Below are 14,664 nucleotides of genomic sequence, written 5' to 3' on the forward strand. Positions count from 1 at the left end.
CTGTAGCATCTCCTGAACCCTCAGTGTCACCCAGAGGTAATATGGCAAACAAGGGAGGAAGAGCAACTCACAGCCGTGAGATCTCAGAGCTGCTTCACAAACTTGCAGTCACACGTGTGGCACCCAAGCCAGTAGGCACTACTCTCCATCAGCAAGACCGTACCAGTTTTAGCCACGCAGCGGGAAACAGTGAGAAACAGTTTCTCCGTCTCTCAATCAGGCCTGAAATCAGCCACGTCTGAAGCAGTCACTTCCATCCAGCTGCACCAGCACTTACAAGGATTTACACTCAGCAAGCCCCACCTCACCAGCATCTATGTTTTATATTGGGAACAGAAATTACAGGGAAGGACCACTGCCGTGGGATGCTCCCTACCCTATTCCCAGACGAATGAACTGACATGAACCTACGCATTTAAATAGAGCTTGGCTCGTGTATTTATATAGATGCCAAATCCCAGGGATATCAATGACAATCTCTTCTCCAGTAAAACCTGATTACAGCACTGGACTCTCTAAAGCCCCCCTGCCATCTCCCACATCACCCAGGACGTCACGGGGAGCGGCTAGCGAACCCCTCCAGGTGCCCAGCACAGTGGGGGTTGCAATACCAATGATTAAGCAGATCTTCAAAGGAAGAAAAACAAGAGTCCTAGTCAATGACTGACCAGCGTAATGGCTCAGCCTTCTCTCATGTGCTCCTCTCACAGCACATTTGTTTGCCAGGCTGCCCAAGAGGTTTCAAAGGGTCAAACACGAGGTCATCAACTGCATGATGATTTCAGCTTCACTGAAAAATATAAGAAGCTGAAACCACAAGCACGGAAGGTCCTGATACTTATAATTAAGGCTAAAAAGACATGGAAAATGCAACTCCTTTAAGTTCAAACACACCAGAGACAGCATCAAAAAGAAAAAAAAAAAAAAAGATTTGTGATTTTTGAAGATCAGAGGTTTGCAATATTTAGTAATCAACCTAAAATTCTGACCAGCCTCAAGGACCAAGAGCGGCTATGGAAAGCAAAACCTTGCTTTCGGGCTATTTTGAGAAGCACTCACAAGGTTTATCCCAGAAACTGCTTTCTGCCTACTCAGATTTCTCAACTGAACAGATCACATGGTGTTTAGATGGACTGCTGGAGACACTTGAGAATAGCAGTGCTGCCTGCCGCTATCTGCCTGGCACAGGATGGTTTTTAATTGAGGCTGAACTCTTAAGTCTCTGCTGCAGTCTGCAGTTCCAATCACTGAGATAATAATTAAACCCAGGAGAAACAGTGCAAAGTAGTGATGCCTTTAACTATAGTACATTAAGATGAGGAAACCCAAAGACATGCACAGACATCTCCAGGACATGCTGTTTTGCTTCAAGTCTGAGGATTTGATTGGATTATAAACAGCAAAAGTTGGGGTGGCAAAGATCCTGCGGCGCAGTAGAGAAACAGACAAGATGCAGAAAAGCATTCACTTTCACCTCACCCAGTCCAAGGAGGAAATCAGAGCAAGTTCTTCCCATCTGAGTTTGGGACCTTCGGATACCCCTGGGAATGTGAGAGATTATAAAATGAGAGGGGAATGCAGAGCACGAGAAGCGCCTGAGACATCAATCTGGTTCAGACCCATCCTCTCCAGCTCATATGGACCTAGGAAAGAAACCTACTAGAGAAATCATTCTGAGAAAAGTCAGCGCTGGCCACAGAGGCTGGTGGTGGATCAGACAACACAAGTTCTGCTCTGAAATCCGAGGGGAGAGACTCAGCCTGGAAACGACTCTCCATTAGGTTAATTAGTCAAGTTTGATGTATCCAAGTCGGTTACCATGGTCACAGGAACTGAAGAGTAATGCTTTACACAGATTTCCCTATGTGGGACTGGGGATGAGGGCACTGCATCCAGCTCCTCCAGGCCCCCCGGCAGGGCAGGGAGGGGAACCCCACTGTCCTGGGACCCCCGGGCTCTGTACAAACACCCCCCGCCCCAGGCTGGGCTGCTTACAAATGCTTACTGGAAGAGGTCCTTGTCCGTAGATCACAAGGCTGCTAAGAATAGCACCAGAGAGCAACCAGGTTAATGACACATCAAGAAGATACAATTGCACGCGGAAATAAACAGAACGCATGCGGGATTTGCCCCCCACCTGGCTTTTGTTTGTTTGTTTTTGAGCGGAGGAAGAAACACGAGATGCTCTGTTTTGTCTTCAAAATTCAAAACCTGCCTGTCAAAGAAGTGACAGAAAGCTGTCTGTCTCCCCACACACCATGACAAATACATCCCAATCTTGTTAATCTATTCCAGTGCCTGGGAAAAGACCACTGTGTGTTACAGCTTTTCCTTAAATAAGCAAATATTTTAAGTGTCATTAGCTACACTCTGCCCAATTATGATCAATGTCATGTCAGTTACTTACAACCCTGCCCTGCAACACACATTCATCCACGTACTGGAGCACACCAGTAAAAACTACAGCACTTCTAGCAGAGAACAGCAGCAGATTTAGAAAAGAAGTGGGAGGGAAATAGCAATTTGCAATTCAGCAAAGCTCCTGCAGAAGAGCAGTTTTAAACTCTCTTGGGAAAAGGACCCTCCTCTCTCTCTGTCTCATTTTCTGTTCATCAAGTGCCCAACTGAGCCAGGACTGATGCTTGCAGAAGCTGCCACGGAGCACAGAGGAGGGCATCTGGCCAACCTCCCTGTCCATCCGCTCTCCCCCGGACGTGCAGGGCTGAAGGCACTACACCACAGACCACTCAAGTCTCCCAGGGAGCACGAGAAGATTCAAGGAACAAAGGTAACGCGGCCGGCAGCTCACACGAAGCAGCAACAGGCACTCGGAGGGCGATGCGAGGAGCCCAAACCCCACTATGGAGGAGCACTCCCAGCCATGTTTCTGAACCAGGCAGTTAACTTCTAGCCCCTGGAAAAGGAGCAAATGCCACAGACCTTCCCAACTGCCCAGACCATGGCAGGAAAGGACTTAACTTCTACCAATACTGCCTGAGCGTGACTCCAGGCTAAAAATCACTGCTGCTGCTGGAATGCAAAGAAAACCCTACCTGAGGGGCTGTATCACCCATTGTACAGCTGGTTTATCCCCTGCGGAAGGGAGACGCATCAGAGATAAGCACAGGCCTGCACAGAATAAGTTTGAGAGAAAAATCTCCCAGCTAGAGGAGAATTTCAGGATTGTGGGTTTACTTCTGTAAAAGACATAGGCTTGAAACGTAAACACGTTGTGTTAATTACAGCCACCGTCCCCTGATTTCAGGCTGTCTGTGCCTTGGCTCCTCATCCCTCCCTGCAGTACCCACACTACCCCCAGAGTGGTGCCAACACAACCAAAACCGTGATCACTCGGTGAAGACGTTCATTCAACTACTCAGATCAAAAATAACAGGAGAGAGAAGCACTGGGATAAGAACACGGTGAGGGGCAGAGAGGTGGCAAACTCCTTTAGCCAGCACTGCAACCAAAGCTCTCACACCCCAAAAATACAGCCTAAAAGAAGACAGCTAGATGCTGTGAAAAAGGCAGAAGAAATCAGCTTTGTCTGACAGACCCAAACCCATTAAGAGATACAATTCAGCTCCACCTTTCTTAGCAGGTTAATATTAAGCTGCTACTTCCCCCCCCCCCCCCCCCGCTTCTTTTGCGGATGCCTTAATTGGTTGCTTAATACAGATTTCACTGTTAGGCTTATCGCAACACTCGGAGCTGGCCGTGTGACGGGAGCGCAGAACACAGAGAAGACCCATTTGTCTGCATAACTAATTGCGCTGCCTCCTCAACATACACACTAAATTGACTTGGCAAGACTGCAAGGCGAAGCTGCTGTATTTATTTAGACGTTTCTTCTGCCAGTTGAGAGGCTCTGAACAGGAGACTGCGCAAGGTGAAGACAGCACAGGCACCTTCATCAAGTTTATGCAAAACCGGGGTGAGTGAAGAAAGGATCAGGCCCCAGGTTGGCAGTATTCCTGGCGGTGTCCTTTACAGTAGGGATTTTAGCCTCAGTTACCTAAGAATTAATTGGCAAAATACTCAAGAAGTTCATAAAGGCAAGTGTGAACACTCACTTATTTCTGGCTACAGCCTTCTTTACCCTAGGGATCAGCCTCTGTAAAACAAAAATAAGTACGTGTAGACTCCCTGATGAAAACGCAGGGGAGTGCCCGCGTTAGCCAAACACGTCCAATGCCTCAAGCAGCAACCGGGTAACTCAAGGCTGAAGTCGTGCACAGACACGTTCTTCCTGGAACAGCCCCGCGCCTGCAGCCAGGGGTCTGAGTCGGCACCCGTCTTCCAACTCAGGCAAAGGTTCAAGGTGTTTCCGCATGAAACAAGGAACTAGAGCAAGACAAACACAATAATACATTGTGTGGGGAATAAAGCCTCCTGCAGAGAAGAAATCCACAGACATTCAAAAAGCACAACTCAACAAAATGCAAAAAAAAAAAAAAGCCACAGATGGAGCTTAAAAGTTCTTGTCTCACTGAAAGGGACAGCAAAACTCACACTGTCTTTGGCAGGGAAGCAGGAGCAACCATGGAGCTTGCATACTTGTGTCTGCCTCTGCAGCACAGCTCCTCCACCTCTGGGCAAACCAAAGTCCCCATTTCTCAGCTTTCACCTGCTGTTGGCAGAGGTTAAGGACATCCACAGATGTGCTCTAGGTTTCACGAGCACCAGTCTCAGTGGAGAAGATGCAAACCTTAGCTTTCCACAGTGAGAGACTTAAAACAAAAACACAACCCTTAAGGTATACACAGACATCTCTCTCTACTTTTGTTTCATAATGCTGGAGAAAACCCAAAATCCCGCAGCGTTTCTCAGTCCATCACCACACAGCCCTCAGGAACACTGCTGGCAGCTGGCTGGGTTATGGACCAAAACCGCAGCAGCTCTTTACGTGCATCTCTAATTATGGCATCTTAAGACATGTAGACATCAGAAATCAAAAAACACAACAAAATTTTTTAGCAGTTGCCCTGTCAAGAGAGCAAAGCAAAGCCAAGACTAAAACTTACAAATGAAGAAAAAAAAATATAGAGAGGAAGAAGAAAAAAGGGCTGGCTGACACCTCCTATATATGCTGTCAGTGGGATCATCTGCTCCAAAAATAAAGATGCTCAACACATCTAACTGATGACATGACAACTGCTTCACGGCCCCAACACCGGAGTTGCATAAAATCCTCTGAACATCCATTGCCTTGCAGCTCAGTAAAAAATATGCACGTGTACTCACTCAGAGCAAGCAACGGACACGGTATGCCGCTCCCCAGTAGGATATTCAGCTCTTCACATCCACTCAAGCGTCCACTCAAGCTGCAGAGAAGCCTTCCACCCCTCTGCCCTTTGCCAGTCACGCTCAGCGGCTCCAGCCACAAGCCTGCAGCTGAGCTGGCTGCCCAGGTGCCTGTGCCACATCATGCAAAACCACCTCAACAGCAGCTAAAGATCCCAAACAACCCTGCAGAGCGAGCGCAGAAAGGCACCACTACCAGCCCCAGGCCCCCACACACAGCCAGCGGCAACCAGCCTCCTGCACAGCCTGGATACGCTCCGGCTGCCTCATCAGCACCTCCCAAATAAATGACATTTATTTAAGACTAGAAAGCCTTAAATGAGAATACTGAAGGCTTTTTCCACTGCTAGTTCAGAGAGTTTTTTCAAAACACTGGACCCACAGATTCCTGTAACGCAGACTTTGCTGCACTTTATTTCTTTGACAGTTTTTAATCACCTCTGGTCTAGCATTTGGAAATTATTATTCACACACACAACAGGAACAAGGCTGCAGGGAAACATGAATTTCACTGGCCTGCCTGGTTTTGTCTGTGGACACCACCTCACATATTACCAAATCAAAACAAGCCGGCCAACTTCAGCGCGAGGGGGGAAATGAAAGGGCAGATCGGTGACCTAGAAATGAAGCTGAGACTTTGGCATGAGCTTGAAACTCTGCAGCGAAGGGGGGGAAAAAAAAAAAAAAGCAGCAACTGCTTTCAAAATGGAGCTTGAAAAGTTTATTAATGGAATTATGTGACCTGCAGAAAAACAAGGTATTGATCAAGGAAGTCTTTCCAACAGGAAAGAGTCATCCCCTTTGCCAAACAGAAGAAAACTCTTGTGCCAGAGAAGAGGGAGGACAGTTATTTGAGGTCCCAATGTAAGAAAAACACCCCCAGGCAAACGACTGGAGAAACTTCCCGAGCACACGGCTCTGATACCGAACACCACCACTCTGTTACACACCCAAGATTTCCATACCACATGATATCATGAATTGCATGATGGTAACGGCAAGGGCTTGACAAGTCAGTAGATAAAGCTTTAGGGCTTCAAGCAGTGGATCGGGAATGCTGCAGTCACACGTCTCAGCGCTGATCCAATGCAAACTCACCCTGCCAGGTGTAACTGGTTCAAGGAGGGTGTTAACAAAGTACCTTTGTTCCAGCAAGTTTCAGGCTTGATCAGGTAACGTCCACCCCACCAGCATAAAACTGACACAGGATTTGCATCGCCCTCCTGCAAGGTTGAGAGGAGAGGCTGTCGCGTGCCACCATCCAGCCCGGACTGCGCCTGTACCACTGGGTAACCCAGTGTAAATCACTGGGGACTCACTGCCTTCCCAAAACCAGCTCCTTGCAACATCAGGCCAAAGATCACGGGGACTCAGCAGTAAACACTTAACGCAGAGCTGCAAAGTGCTTCTGCTATATGAGCCAGGTGCTGCCACCAATAAACCATGTGCTAACCAGTGCTTCTGCAGCGCTGGGAAGTACGTGTTCGAGAAGTTTGCAGAGGCCAAAGACTGAGCTATTTACGAAGTGATCAACTACCACGCAGCTGAGACCTGGTCCTATAAAAACGTAGCTGTTGCAGTCATTTTATAAGGTTTTAAAATATTTTCAGAAGAAAGCCAACTTTCCATTGTTTGCCACAGCTTGTTAGAAGCCCACACATCCCGCAGTGTAGAGGAAAGACCCCCTCCACCCTCTCTAGCCAGCTCTGCACAGCTGGAGGTACAGGCAGATTTTCAGAAAGCCCAGCTTTGCCTGCCATCCTACTCACCCATTCACTCTCACACAGCATCCCGCTGGAAGCCAAGCCAAGTTCAGTCCTTCACCGTAGTGAGCCACAATAATCAGGCCCCAGCTCTTCACACAACCACCTAAGCCTCCAGACCTTTCATTACACACTCCCCGGGGAGGACAAAACCTACCCGCATGGGAGACAGCAAGTCCTCAGGGACTGATCACAGATGATGGGATGATCCACACAAGGAACCTTCCCAAATCCTGTCACACTCCACCCATGGGCTGACACATTTCTTTCCCTCTGCCTTCTTTAACGTAGAGACACAGAAGAACGCAATACAAACCACTCGCTTGCCCTAACACGCACAGGACAAACCTTACCTGTGTTGCTTAGTAAGCTGGTGAGAAGCATTCAGGTACCAGCACAGAGCACCAGCCCAGAGCGGGCAGAAAACAGGGTTTAGAAGACACAAAGGTCCCAAAAACTACATGACAGATGGCCACACCACTGGAGTATTTCTTCAGTTCACAGACAGTTCCCTGCACAGGCAAGGTGAAGCACACCTGGACATTAAGGGTTAACTTCCCTTGTATTTGGGCCAAAACTGCATTTCTGGGCACCACCACTCTGTCCAGTGTTACGCCAGGGAAACAATGCTAAAGATAGATTACACAGAGTGGTATTATGTAAATAATTCTCTTCCACAATGAAAGGATAAACCTAGACTGCTTGGTTAGTTATTAACCCGGGAGCCAGCGCTGCAGAGAGGAAATCCTGCCGGCTCTCCCTCCCTCGGCACACGCAGCACCGGGAGAGCTGCAGCCAGGGCTGCAGCTACCAGAGACAATGCCCCCACCATCCCCTGCCTCCCTGGGTGCTGGCACTCTCCCTCGGACCACTTCCCACAGGAGGAAACCATTTGGGCCCCACCACATTGTCTCCTCCCAGGGCAGCCCTGCTCCTCCTGGCCTCATTGCCCCTGCCAAGGCTGGACTTGGCTCCCTTCCACCTCCTCCCACCATCAGTCCAGGACATGAAGGTCTCCCTGCCCTTTGATGGGAACAGGCTCCTTGCCACATCCCTCCTCTTGAAGGCCTTCCCTTCCCCTTGTAGGCTGAACCCACTGGAGTCTGCCTTCGCCTGCACATCTCCTCCTGCCCAGAATAACTTACTTGACCTTTCTGCCTCCACCTCCCCCTGCAACCTTCCTCCCGCCTTGGCCTCACGTCTGAATGCTTTATGTTTGTCATACGATTTTAAATCTGTCAGCAATTCATCCGTCTGCCGCCTCCTGGGTTTTTAATGCCGTGAACCATTCTGGGACACAGCCTTGCATAAAGCCCTCGGTGGAAAATGAAGCTGTACCTCATTCAGAAACCAGACCGGCTTTGAGATCATTTCTTTCCAAGGTGCTGGGCTGTTTCAAAGACTGGCTTCTCCCCTACAGCTAGCAGAAAAGCCATGATGCTATCCGGTCTAAAATAAACATTATGGGAGCGGCGATAAGGGGAAATATTTCAGCTGACTAAGAGTAATGTGGGTTCAAATCCAAGCGTAAGCTGATATTGCTTGTAATTTGTTCCTGAGCCAAAAACACAGACTGGGAGTGAAAAAATGGAAGGCATTAAACAACAAGCAGCGTACTCAGCGACTCTGGAAAACTTCAGCATTTCCATTTACGTTATTATTTTTTTAAATAACCCTCAGTTTCACGGATCATAAAGTTAATTTGGAGTTAACTTCCCTTCTCTGTAACTAGACAAAGCTGCTATCCTTTACATTCGTTAATGTTTGTTCAGTGCTCCGCAGCTATAAAGCGCTTGAGAGCAGTACCCATTATCAGCATCCTCCATGCCACCCAGCAGGCACATAACCATGCCGATCACTTTGCTCTCCCTGTCCGTCCCCCCCGCCCCATGCCCCAGCCCTAGCACCATGGTAGCAATCACGGCCACGGCCATCTAGCTCGGTTTTTACTGCTTTTCCTCCATTGGTCACCTCTCCCCTGCAGGCAGGGCTCCTCTCTGGACATCTCCAAGCCAAAATCATTCCAGCAGACAAGCACATACTGGTAGGAGCAATGTCCGCAGCAATCAGAGCCTCTTCTTGCCTGCCCAGCCACAACCATGTCCCATCTCCGAACTTCCCAAAGTGTAGATGGCAGGGGTAGAGCACTGCCTGCTCACTAGAAACACCCCTTCCTTGTGCACCCTCCTCTCCTTCTGGTGTCTCCAATTGCCAGAGGCATGTTGGCAGGAAGGGAGAGCTGGTGGCCTCGAGAAGGGAAGTGACAAGTGGGGTGGGCGGCAGGACTGGGGGTGCAACCCAGATTTCTCAATTCCCAGTACAGCCCCACTGCTGCCTCATGCACAGGTCAGGGTTCACTTCCCAAAACTGCCAAATCACTCATTTCCTTCTGCTCTCCTCCTCCCCTTCCTACCAGATCCCTCCCTCACTCTGACCAGGCTCTTGTGGGCATTTTCATGCCCTTTGCTCTGTAGCTCCAGCTCCCCTCTTCAATGCTTTTTTTAGGAAGCGTCTCTGCTGTAGTCATGCTCATGAAGTTATATGTATTTCCATTCTCTACTGTTATGAAAGGATCTATCCCTTTGACATTAACAGGGCAAATTGGAGACCGATGCTTGTGTGCCAGCACGAGTCCAGCCATAAACAGCAATTCTCCACCACTTTGCTACGCCAATACAAAGCAAGAACCCTTCAAAGCCATGCAAGAGCCTATGCCGCAGCATCCTAGATGAGAATCCATGACTTCATGATGCCCAAATCCGTAAGCGGCTGCAAAATCCTCAGTCACTAATCACGGAAATGACTGGGTGCTGCTACACTTCATTTCTAGCTCCATTAGAGCTGACCCTGCTCTCCACTGAAATCTCTCAGTGAAAACTAAAGCGAGCCACAGTTTGTACAAATTCAGCTGCACAAAGATAACGGTCCTTTTAGGAACACATTGCCCTGGATTTCCATCCTCGAGTACCCCTGCGTCTAGCCCGTGGTCTGCACTTGGGGGATTACTGCTTGCAGGCACAAAAGCCAGGAGAGAACCAGCACTTTGCCATTGGGAGTAAGGAGCCCTCACACTGAACGGGCAAAGCACTCATGGGGAAAGAGACTCCTCTTCATCAGCTCTCCAGCAGACTTGCTCTGACACTTTGAACTTCATGTAACCTCCCTGGCCTCAATTTTCAGACACATCTAGCGATCTGGTCAGAATGAGACATTGGGTTAGGGACAGGTAGTACTGTGCCCCAAACACAGGCCCTCTCAAACCCATGCCCCTTCGCGACTGCTCATATCAGCTGCCCAAGACCCACTTCTGAAAATTTGCCAATTTAATCCCCCTTTCCTACCTACTCATCGAGAAACTGGGGAGAGTGTAACTTTCCTCCTCCCTGAAGAGCTTTAAAGATGACAGTGTCTCGAACATGTAAATTACGGTTGACTTCAAGCAGGTTTCTCCCAGGATGACCTGACCGCAAACAGGACTGTATTTCAGCAGAAGCCACTAACAACCAGAACCAGCAGCGGGAGGAACACCAGGAGCCATCGAGGGGACAAATAATTTACAGCCATGTCAGGAAAGATAAAGACATCTCCCATGACCCAATTCCAGCCAGCACAGTCCAGAGCTGCCTGGGAGATGAGACGGGTAGACCTCTTAACACATATATCCATCAGCACAGCTGCATGCACGCCTTCATTGCCAATCATAACAAAACTGCCTTTACCAGACTGGATCTCCTAATTACAAGATGTGAACACAGCCTGAACCAAACCCCCTTTGGATTTAGCGCAGGATGGCTCCAGGGACTGGTACAACCTCTACTCGAGGCAACTTGGTTCAAATCCAACCACAGCCATTAGCAAGTGCAAGGTATTGCCAAGCAGCAGCTGCTCGGTGGCTTGCGTGAAACAAGTTTATGGTTTCAGTCCAGATCCCGTCACGAAAAAATGCCAGTCACCTCCCTGGCACCCAAAGGTGTGAAGCCAGAAGCATCCACCCACTTCTCCAGCGCTGGAGATGCCGGCGTGGGAGGTGTTCTCATACGGGCCTGGTACCAGCTCTGCAGAGCCAGCCCTGACCTCCACAGGGTTTTCAGAACCAGGTATGTTTTGCAACTTGGCAGAAACCCTCAGCTAAATAACAGAAACCACCACCCACATGAAGCAAGAAGAACAAAGTACCAGTGTTTTCCTGCCCCAGACATGTGCGTGCCCCATCTCCTCTCTCACACCAAAAATAGCTTCTACTTTTTCCCTTTTGGCAACAACAAACTGGGCTTTGAGTGCATTTGCTTTCAATAAACTAAACGCATTTTGCAAGAGTCTTTCTCATACTGAAACTTACTCAATTGAAGTTATAAAATATTGTCACACACAGAACTTCCCTTCCCTCCAATGGCATCTTGGGACTCTGTCTCAAAACACTTTGCGAGCCTTGCTAACCATATTCCCCACCCAAGGCATGGCTCCTGTGCAGAGACGGGCACACGGGAGGCTGAGCCAGGACACAAAAATCACCCAACAAATCAGCAGTGAAATTCAGAGAATTACATACAACTTCACTAAAGCCATGCAGGTAAGTACGGCTTCACTAAACCCCCCCGGGAGCTTTGTCTTCAGTTTCAAAGGACATGGAAATATGCACCCAGTTGTCTCAACTCACATTCTTTCCCTTTATGAATTACTAGTAGTATCAAATCTTTATCTGCAAAGCACATGCCAAACTAAAACTTAAACTTGCCGATAAAAAACCCTACGCTAAATGGAAAAACTCTCACCCCACACGGGCAAGGAATACCAGCGGAACATCACATCCACCAAAGTCGGATTAAAAATACCCAATTCAGCAAAACCCTGCCGTTTTCAGGCGTTCGGAGGGCCAACCTTCGCTTTGCGCGAACACTGAGAGAGAGGTCACAGAAAGAGTTCAAACCATAAACGCCTGTGAACCAAAAGGGCGTCGTTAGGAAATACCCGTTGCACAGATCACCTCCAGCAGCACTGTCCTCTCGGGCAAATTCTTGGGCTGACCCAAAACACAAAGTTCACGGAGCAGACCCAGCCTCCGGCACGGGCAGCAGCAGCACAGGCAGGGGACATCCACAGGGTTCAAAGCGGTGGAAGGAGGGATGGGTTTACGGGGTCAGCGCAGCCCCTCGCCCCCGGCGCAGCGAGAGCCCCAGGAGGGCTGGAGCCGCGGAGGTTTTGCTGCTTCAGTGGCTTTGGCAGCAGCCCACATGGCAGGCAGCTGCCTGCACCCACTGCAGCCTGCTCTTTGTGCATTGTCAGGGCAAGGGAGCAGGAGGAAGGGCCGAAGGAGAAGAGGGAACAGGAAATTATAAAGAATCGACAGAGAAAAAAAAAAAAAAAAAAAGCAATCACTCCAGAGACTGCAGCTGGGGCTTAGAGAAGCGTACACTTGTTGCCTGCAGACACCGGCCCTGTTTACCCACCATAAATATTTACACGCCAGCCACTAAAACTCCTCACCCATGGCCGGATGAGCCAGCTCTGCAGCTCCCATCGCCGCTGGCCGTGACCAGGACCCCTGCCCTGTCCCCAGCGCACAAGTGACACATTTCTGGGGCCGGGATGTGCCTCTGTGTGTGCGACCCTGGGCCGGGGCTGGGTCCCCCCTCCCGGCCCCGTGGATGCTGATTAATTTCTCCGGGCTGCCGTGTCAGCGTGAAACCACCGGCTGCAAACATGGATGTGGGGCAGGAGCCGAAAAATAAAGCAGAATTGAAAGAAGCCGGGGGGGAAGGGGGGGGAAGGCCCTTGGGGTGCCCCCACCCCGCGGTGTCCCCGCTAGCTTGCAAAGCGCGGGGCTCCCCCCCGAGCACCCCCAAACCCCGCAGCTCCCCGAGCAGCGCTATCCCTCGGGGGGGGGGGGAGGGGGGGGGGTGTGGCGGAAACAAACAAAAACAAAACAAAAAAACCCCAAAGAAAAAAAGTTGCTCCCGCCGCACGTTTTCGTTTTTACGTAACGGCGCCCGCCCGCACCCCAACCTGCCGGGAGCGGCCCCCCCGGGCCCGCGGCTCCCGGGCCCGCTCCGGGCAGCCCCCCCCCCCCCCGGTCCCCTCCCCACCTTACCTAATCCCGCCGGCAGCTGCCGCCCCCCATCGCCGCCGCTCCCTCCTCAGCGGCCGGCGGGGCAGCGCTCGGCGCGGGGGCCCGGCCCCGCCATCTGCGCCGTGTTTATAAATCCAGAGCCATGGGGGCTGCTCCCCCGCCAGTGCCCGTCGGTCAGTCGGTCGGTCGGTGTGTCCGTCTGTCTGTCCGCCCGCCCGCGGGGCCGGGCCGGGCCGCCCCTCCGCCGCAGCGCTGGCCCAGCAGCGCCCTGCCCTGCCTCGGCGCGGCGGGAGGCGGCGGCGGTCCCTCAGGCCGCCCCACAGCCGCCCCGGCGGCCGGGCGGGGCGGGGCCGCACCGCCCGCGCGCCTTAAAGGGCCCGCGCCCCGCCCGGCCGCCGCCTGCAGCGCCGAGCACCCGCCGGGGGGATGCGGCCCTCGGGGGGGTGACGCGGCCCCCGGCAGAGCTCCGCTCTCCCGGGCCGAGCGACGCGGGATTAATTTCTTTTCCAGTAATTTTACCTCGCAGTAAAGTGTCTTCTAATCGTAGGGAAAACCGCACTTTTAGAAGACTCTAGTGCCCGGATTTGTGGAAATATTTACTTTCTAGCCAGCTCTGGGATGCGGGGTTCGAGGGCTTGGTGTTCTCAAGCTCACTGGGTGCAGGGATGGGGAGGAGCGAGGCCTCGGCACTTGACCCAAGATGGCAAACAGGGCTATTTCATTCCGTGAATGTCACATTCAATATCAATTACAAGTTTGCTGAGAAGTTCTTCTCTCCCTTGATGGCTGCCATCCTCAGCGCTTCTTGCCCCGCTGCTGGACCCCCGAGCCCTTCCCTTCCTCCTGAAGCCATAGCGCCCACGGTGTCCCACGTTTGCTGTCAAGTGCACAGCTTCCTGCTGAGAGTGTGGGCTGAGCATGATCCTCGTCTATTTTATATTGGTATCAGGATCAATACAGGTTCTTTAGTATTAACTACTTAGTCTTATTCTACTAAATGTTTATATTTCAATCCTCGGGTTTCCTTGTTTTTCCTGATTCCCCTTCCCGGGTGGGGAGGGGTCATCGGTTGATAGAATAATTGTCCAAGTAACAATAAATTGTTGTGGGTTCTTCAAACCGTAACACCCCCCCAGAGGTGTCACTGGCCGTATCCTTGTCACTGGTGATATCAGTGCCACTGACTACAATAGTGCCACCAGCTATGTCAGTGTTCCCAGCTTTACTGGTGCCACTGGGTGTATTAATACCACCAGGTGTCATTAATAATTTTTTTGGTGAAAATCAGGGATTTTCCCGCCCCCGCCACGAGCTGGCCCAGCAAAACCCTCCCAGTGCTTTTCCAGACACCACCGCTTCGGAGGAGGGTGTTGGATGGGGACAATCGCCGCTTGCCTCCTCGGCAGCCACCACCCGGCCAAGTCCCAGCCCTGGGAAGAGGGGTGCCTGGTGGGGGGGGGGGAGGCTGTCCCCCAACGCTGGAGTGGGGAAACCTCGGGTTTCCCCTGAAGGTAGGCAGGGGTCTCCAGG

General features: G+C 51.0%; 1 protein-coding gene across 17 annotated transcripts in view; it reads right to left on the reverse strand.

Moving 5' to 3' along the window:
* The window catches only part of NCOR2 (nuclear receptor corepressor 2), a 254,224-nt gene extending 240,787 nt beyond the window's left edge, over positions 1 to 13,437 (reverse strand). For 5 of the 17 annotated variants that reach the window (XM_063351289.1, XM_063351288.1, XM_063351286.1 and 2 more), the window contains exon 1: positions 13,156 to 13,436. The gene's annotated coding sequence lies outside the window, so the exon portion shown is untranslated. Of the gene's footprint in view, positions 1 to 13,155 lie in introns of all 17 variants that reach the window. The other 12 variants (XM_063351302.1, XM_063351300.1, XM_063351295.1 and 9 more) reach the window with 5 other exon arrangements.
* Positions 13,438 to 14,664: the final 1,227 nt, after the last annotated feature.

This window comes from Chroicocephalus ridibundus, chromosome 13, assembly GCF_963924245.1.
Source record: "Chroicocephalus ridibundus chromosome 13, bChrRid1.1, whole genome shotgun sequence".
NCBI lineage: Eukaryota > Metazoa > Chordata > Aves > Charadriiformes > Laridae > Chroicocephalus > Chroicocephalus ridibundus.